Below are 7,249 nucleotides of genomic sequence, written 5' to 3'. Positions count from 1 at the left end.
GTTGTAGGTTGAAGTATATTGTTGCAGTAATTAGTTGTGGTTTGTTGGCTAGATTACCCCCCCCCCCCCCCCCACAAAATAAATAAATAAATAAATAAATAAATAAATAAATAAATAAAATAAAAATAAAAATAAAATAAATAAATAAATAAAAAATAAAATAAATAAATAAAAAATAAAAATAAAATAATAAATAAATAAATCCTGCACTAAATGGAAGCACCTGCAGCCAAATAACTTGTAGCACTTTGTTGCACTAACTAGGTTTCCTTCGATCTGAATTCTTGCTCATGTTGTTCATTGCTTTGAACAACAGCGTCTGCAAAATGAAACTGTAGAACTGTAAAGAGTGTATTGACTCTGGGCAGCTGGGCACAGATTTCTTGAATTGAGATTTGTGCCATAGCTGCCAATGTTACCGCCCATCAGTGCGGTGGCAGCATCAGGAACTCTCTGCCTGTTCTACATATTATGAGTTTTCTTGTGTGCACCAACTTTTATGGTGAGGAAATATTCGATAAAAGGAGAGTGATGAATGTCACAATGAGACTATAATTCTGAAAAACTGGGGGCATTTCATTTTACTTGATTCTCTAATAGGAAGACAAATCAACTTTGTGATGATGTGGACTAATAAATGGTTTTCCCTCCAAGGTCATATCTAACTTGAGTTTTATGAAACACACTTCACCTAAATGTGTAACAATTAACATGTAATTGGACTGCTTGATGTTGGTTTGACTGAGAAATTTCAGAAAAAAAACAAATGCTGTACAATTAAACAATCCCAAAAGTAAAGCTCAAAGAAACTTCTGAGCAGTGTATTACTGAATTTATACGAATTGGTTACACTTAGCTCCACTTTGCAATTCCAAAGCCATGTCTGTATCAATAAATAACAAACAACAAAACACTTCTAACCACCAGATAGAGTTATCAAGCAGAAGCTCTATTTTTATCTTCCAGCTATGGAAGTTATTCACCCATACTCTCCAGGCCATCATACTTGGCAATCGCACAGGAATCTGCAAATAATAAGTGCTAGTTAGACTCCTAAGCTTTAATTGATTTCATCAATCTTATCCATTATGGGAGAATTCAAAGTAATAAAACTGTCTCTGCAGGGCTCCATGTTTGCAGTGAAATCCCTCTGAAAGGCATGTGAAAACACAAAACCAAAGAGAGAGAGAAGAGAGCACTACAGTAAGAGAGCCTCCCGAGTGGAGACTGCTGCTTCAGTGGAAATGTGCCCATCCTTATTAGCCATGTGGGAGAAAGTAACTCATTACCAACTCCTTCATTTCCTCTGACTGTCTTTATTAACCCACTTTCAAACCAGGCGTTGGTGGGCGTGCTTGCATCTTAAACATTGTGCTGTGCTATATATTTGAATCAACATGCAAAGAATGCACGTTTCCTTTCTCATATTGTGTGATATTTTCTGTTTTCAATTTTGCAATAAGAGAAAGAAATTAAATATCCGGAAATGTTGAATGATCATAAATAAAACACTCCAGCTCCTTTCCAGTAGCCTGCACCTGTAGGCTTGCCCTAAGCCTTTTTTTACCTTTCAAAGTCTGTGCTTTAATGTATCCCTTTCTTCTTCTTTCTTAGTTGTCTTCCTTTCTTGGTTCTGCTACTTCTGCCTATCAAGTGAATGTTTTATCACCCTTCCTGTGAGCGCCCCAGCATCTTGAATGGACTGCCTTAAGTGTGAATCCATTAACCAGCCTGTAAGATCCCCAGAGATCTCACACTGGATTGAGTCATCTACGTAACAAGATGGGACCTTGAAACACATGGAGAAGACAGGTCAGGGACGCAAGTTCATGCACACTCCCAGTTGGTCACTAAGAAATGTTGTGGTGCTTTTGCTCTTCTTATCGGTAACCTTGCATTTCACAAGTCATCAAGGCAAATGACATCATAACAAATGTTATCCTTCTGTTTTCTTCAGACCCTCATTTGTGTATTAAACACTAGCTTTTCTCCAGCAACTTCCAGGCAGTATCATAGTCTTCATGGCACTTTTACCTTTATCAAATCAGTGCACTGACCCATGCAGTCTCTCCTGCTAGAATTATCCCCTCTCCCTGGAGCAAGTCCTGTCCCTTTTGCCTTTCTACTTGAAATTCAGATGAGTGCATTGTCAGGAGCAGTTATCGTCTGGACCTTAGTGGCATCTCGTTTAACTCTACGGGGAATACAATCCCTCGTCACCTTCAACCTGCCAGCTCAGATATATCAGTATTCTGTGTCTCTCTGTGTGGAGTCAGTAAAGAATTCTATTTTGGTCTTTTCATCTGCTTTTTGTTTCTTTATTTCTACTTTAGTTAAAAAATCTGCTCAATGCTGTAAAAAAAAGCCAATCAATGTTTAGATTCCCTCATGATTCCTGGACTAGTCGATCTGACTTTTATTCAACAAGAATTTTTTTTTTTTTTCGTTCCTTTTGAAGACATGCCAAATCTCACACTGATATTGATAATTCTTTTCTGCTGACTTAAAACCCGTTGATTACACATTACACATTATTCACAAGTAAGGTTAATATTTCAGGTCCATACCACTGAAGCTTCTGTTACCCCTTTTCCACTCAAGTGGCCCTTGCTCTGGGGATGCTAGTGCCAGTTCTGGACCCCCTCAGAATGGACACATGCACACAGTTTACAAATATAAATGAGCCCATTATTCTAGATCAAGATTTTATTTTATTTTATTTATATAAGAGTCCTACCTCACAGACAAATCCTTCATAGTGTCATGGCGAGAAGTGTCTAAATCACATGGCTTATCAACAGGGGTACCCCAGGGTTCAGTGCTTGGTCCCCTACTCTTTTCCCTATACATACCTCACTTGGTGCAGTGATCCGCTCTCATGGCTTCTCCTACCACTGCTATGCTGATGACACTCGGCTCTTCCTGTCTTATCCTCCTGATGACATAACTGTCTCGGCTTGGATATCAGCATGTCTGGCTGATATCTCCGCATGGATGAAGGAACGCCACCTTCAGCTAAATCTGTCCAAAACTGAGCTCACCATCCGTCCTGCTTGTCCCTGGGTTCAACCACAGATCAATGTCCTGCTTAACTCCAATCAACTTGTGCCACAAACTCTGCCAGAAATCTGGGTGTCATGATTGATGATCAGCTGACCTTTAAGGTTCATGTGGCCTCAATTTCCCGGACTTGTCGATATGCCCTCTATAACATCAGGAGGATCAGACCCTACCTGATACAACAGTCCACACAGCTTCTGGTACAGACCCTTGTGATATCAGGCATCGACTACTGCAATTCCCTCCTCGCAGGCCTCCCTGCGTGTACATTTAAACCTCTGCAGATGATCCAGGATGGTCTTTAACCAGCCCAAAACAGCACACGTCACCCAGCTGTTAATCTCGCTTCACTGGCTCCCAGTAGCACCTCCAATCAAATTCAAAGCTCTTCTTCTGGCTTACAAAACATTGACAAGAACAGCTCCTGCCTACCTGGGGCCCCTCATCCAGGTCTACACTCCCTCTCGCTCACTACACTCTGCTTGTGAAACATGCCCGGTGTTCCCATCCCAGTGCGGCTCCAAATCACTAGCCAGACTCTTCTCCTCTGTTGTGCCCAAATGGTGGAATGAATAACCTACTAGTAATGACCTACCTAACTCTATATGATCCGCAGAGTCCCTTTCTACTTTTAAGAGATGTCTGAAAACTCATCTGTTTAGGGAACACTTGTGCACTTAAACTGACCCTTCTCCTCTTTGCCTTCAGGGGTAGAATTAGTCAGTAGGTCTAAGACTCAGCTCTTATGATTTTTTAGCACTACTACTGAATGTTGTTGAAGTTTGAAGTATACTGTTGCAGCAATTTATTGTGGTTTCTTGGCTTGTTGATTATTGTACCCCCCCCCCCCCCCCCCAAATAAATAAATAAATAAATTAAATAAATAAATTGAAAAATAAAAAATAAAATAAAACAAAATCCTGCACTTAATGGCAGCACCTGCAGCCAAATAACTTTGTCTCACTAACTAGGTTTTTTCCTTCTGTTCAAATCTTTGCTTGTGTTGTACGTCACTTTGGACAAAAGTATCTGATAAATGAAAATAGAATAGAATAGAATAGAATAGAATAGAAAAGAAAATACTTTATTTATCCCCGAGGGGTAATTCAGGAGTCACAGGCAGCATTTAAGAAAACAAAAGTAAGAAAGAGTACAGAAAGTGCAAAAAGGTCCGTAAGAAATTAGATGACGACATCCCGTCCACCACTCTCCAGCCCAGCCAGCCTCCACCTCCACAGGGTCCAGGACTGAGCCTCCTCAGCAGTCTGTTCAGTCTCTGTCTCCTGGATCCTGTCTGCTCACAGCAGGTGAAGCTCCTCCAATGTGGGGCCGGTGTCCAATGTCAGCTCCATCAGCCACGTCCGTGAACAGCATGATGCTGTTGGGTTGGCACAGCTAGCTCGTCCATCTCCCGGGGCTAGATCCCACGTTCCCAACAACGATGGATGGAAGGACAGGTCCACGTCGTCACCTCCCAGCTCACATCCGGGAACCAGCATGTCGTCCTCACCTCCTCCTCTTCAGCTAGAGGGAAATCATCAAGCCCTACACTAGTTAGCACTGACATGCTACAGGCTGCTAACAGCTGAGTTCACATGTAAACAATGCAGCCATGGTTACATGTAGGATCTCCAGACAAACACAGGAGAAAAGTAGTAAAAAATATCGCCAGAGCCACAAAAAGTTTGGTGTCCGTGACCGACAATGAACCATTCAAAGTGATGATCCACTCCAAATACAAAGATGACGAAAAAGAGACGAGAAAAATGACAAGAAACGGACAAAGACGAGAGAGCTGCTGCAACAGGCAGCTACTTGGGCAGCGCCTAGCGAAAATGTAGAACTATAAGAAAAATGGGATGTTATATTTGGGGTCTATGCTTTTAAATGTCAACATTCACGCAGATAGCGCTAAAGTAAGCCGTCTACTTCTTACTTTCACCTAAACACCACATGTCATATTTGTCTGCTGATCCATATAGGAGGTGCTGGATGCTATCAGGCCGTCAGGTTTTCTTATCGAAGGCAGCAGGACAACACTTCTCTGTTGACTGCAAAAGAATGACAGAAAAAGGTAGAGAGTCAATCCCATCCTGACAGAGAAGGAGGATTAACAGTCAGCAGGTGCAAGTGAGTCAATAGCACATGCATGGCACCAATCGGCATTACAGCCTTCACAAGTTGCAGGAGGATTTAGAACTGTAGTGCTGCTTGTTCTAAATTCAAAGACAGAAATAAATGTCAAGCAAATCATTGAGAAATGTCACTAATAATGTTTGGATGAAACAATGAATAACGCCCTATGTGGGATTTTTAGACAGCTCCACAACCCTGTTTGTCTGGAAACACTTTGATTTCACCTCCAGCGCCGTGAAGTTAGCCATTCTTTCCTTTGGTGCTCTTAACTAGCGCAGAGTGGCTTGGTGGAAAAATAAAGTATCAGTTACTTTTCACTGATATTGAAGCTCATAATAAAAGATGAAAAGGCACCCTTTTAAACACTGCTTTGCTTTAGACCTAAACACAATTGCTTTCACTAATTAGACTGCCAGCAGCGCAGGGCACAGTAAAAGTAAGTCTTTGCTGGATGTCACGTATTGCTAACTGCTGGGTACACAGCCACTATCAGAAGTGATAACACTGTGTGAAGGGGATGAGTCCCAGGATAAATCTAATGCTACCTGTAGTTTTACACCTAACAGACAAATGAAAGCGCTTTTAAATCTTCTTAACCTCAGTATTAGAGCAAACAAAGTGCCTCATTGGTGTAAAAGATGGATCATAAACAGAGCTTATATCACCATTTTCTAAGTTTACAGGGTCAAGCTCATTTCTGTGATCCCTTATTCCCCCTGTAGTTGCTTAATTTTAGTTTCAATCTACCCAGACAGCTGCTGTCCCTGGTAATAGCCTGATGCATCATCGTAAACGGTACCCCTGACTGACAGTTACTGATAATTCCTGGGTTGCTGCATTTGACTCTCACTGACATAATTTTTTATTCAACAGAGAACAAAATGTCTTTGGCAACACCTGCGTTATTTTATTGGCTCTTAACACAATGCAAGCGATGAAAGAGTGTTGGAAGAAACTCAATTGATTTGTCAGCACAGCTTTCAAGCAAAAGTTTACCAACTGTGGAAATAAATGATTACTTACTAGAAATGATTCACAAGTTTTCATTTTTCTCCTTTTATTTCCTTTATTAAGTGAAAACACTTTCTTGTTCTGCTATACTTTTTAAGACATCCTTTCAGAGCATTTTTATTTTGAAGCAGACTTTTGGGCAATTAAAGCAAAGAGAATGGTAAACAAAAACTGATATTTACAAAACACATCTGAATTATCTAAACAAGAAAATACAGGATTGTTCTCCTCTGTAAGCTTTTAAACAAGGGATTAGTTCACCTGCAACTGCCAGACTCAACTAATCTGCATGGTCCAGCAGAGACTCCCCCTCTCATATACGCCCACACATACTACATGTGCACATGCATGCATTGCCAAAGGGATAAAGACGCTAATTAATATGCACCAGTTGGTTTAAAGGAGTTGTAGAAAATCCCAAGGGGAAAGGATCAAGGTTCATAGGGCCAAGCTTTAGCGTCTGGCTTGGGCATACATTAGAATACCACCGCAGTAAGAATAATTAGAAACACAGTTGTGTCTTGGATGTTTAATGACTTTTTGGGGAATTTAAGATAATAGCCAATTACTGGATAATGGACATTAAAGCTCACATAGTTCCTAGCATGGCTTCATTTATCTATGAGCTTACAATCCTTTTTTTTTCCTGCTGATGAATGGATGCAGCTGTTGAGGTGCAAATTAAATTTGTCCTTGCTGCTTCTTCTGCAACATTGTGCTGGATATGTAAATTGCATGTCATTTAGATTATACATCATCCTGGCCATGTTATCAAATATTGGGTTTTCAGGAATCAACCGTGACAGCTTTATTTTCCCGACGGCTCTACAAATATGTGGTTTTATAAGGATTATATGATGCCTATATACTCAGGAGGAAACTCTGCTTACACTATTAATTCAATCTGACATATTTTTCATTTGGAACTCAGTTTTATTGCTTAAAATGGGAATCACTGTCTTGCTGGTTTATTTAGGTTGCTTGTACGATTCGATATTCTATAAAAACATGAAGTGGAGAAAATAAACATGTTCCATTTGTC

Source organism: Halichoeres trimaculatus, unplaced genomic scaffold (assembly GCF_033239565.1).
Source record: "Halichoeres trimaculatus isolate MK-OKI-2021-1 unplaced genomic scaffold, fHalTri1.1 fHalTri1_scaffold_7, whole genome shotgun sequence".
Lineage (NCBI taxonomy): Eukaryota > Metazoa > Chordata > Actinopteri > Labriformes > Labridae > Halichoeres > Halichoeres trimaculatus.
Note: the sequence above shows the minus strand (reverse complement) of the source record.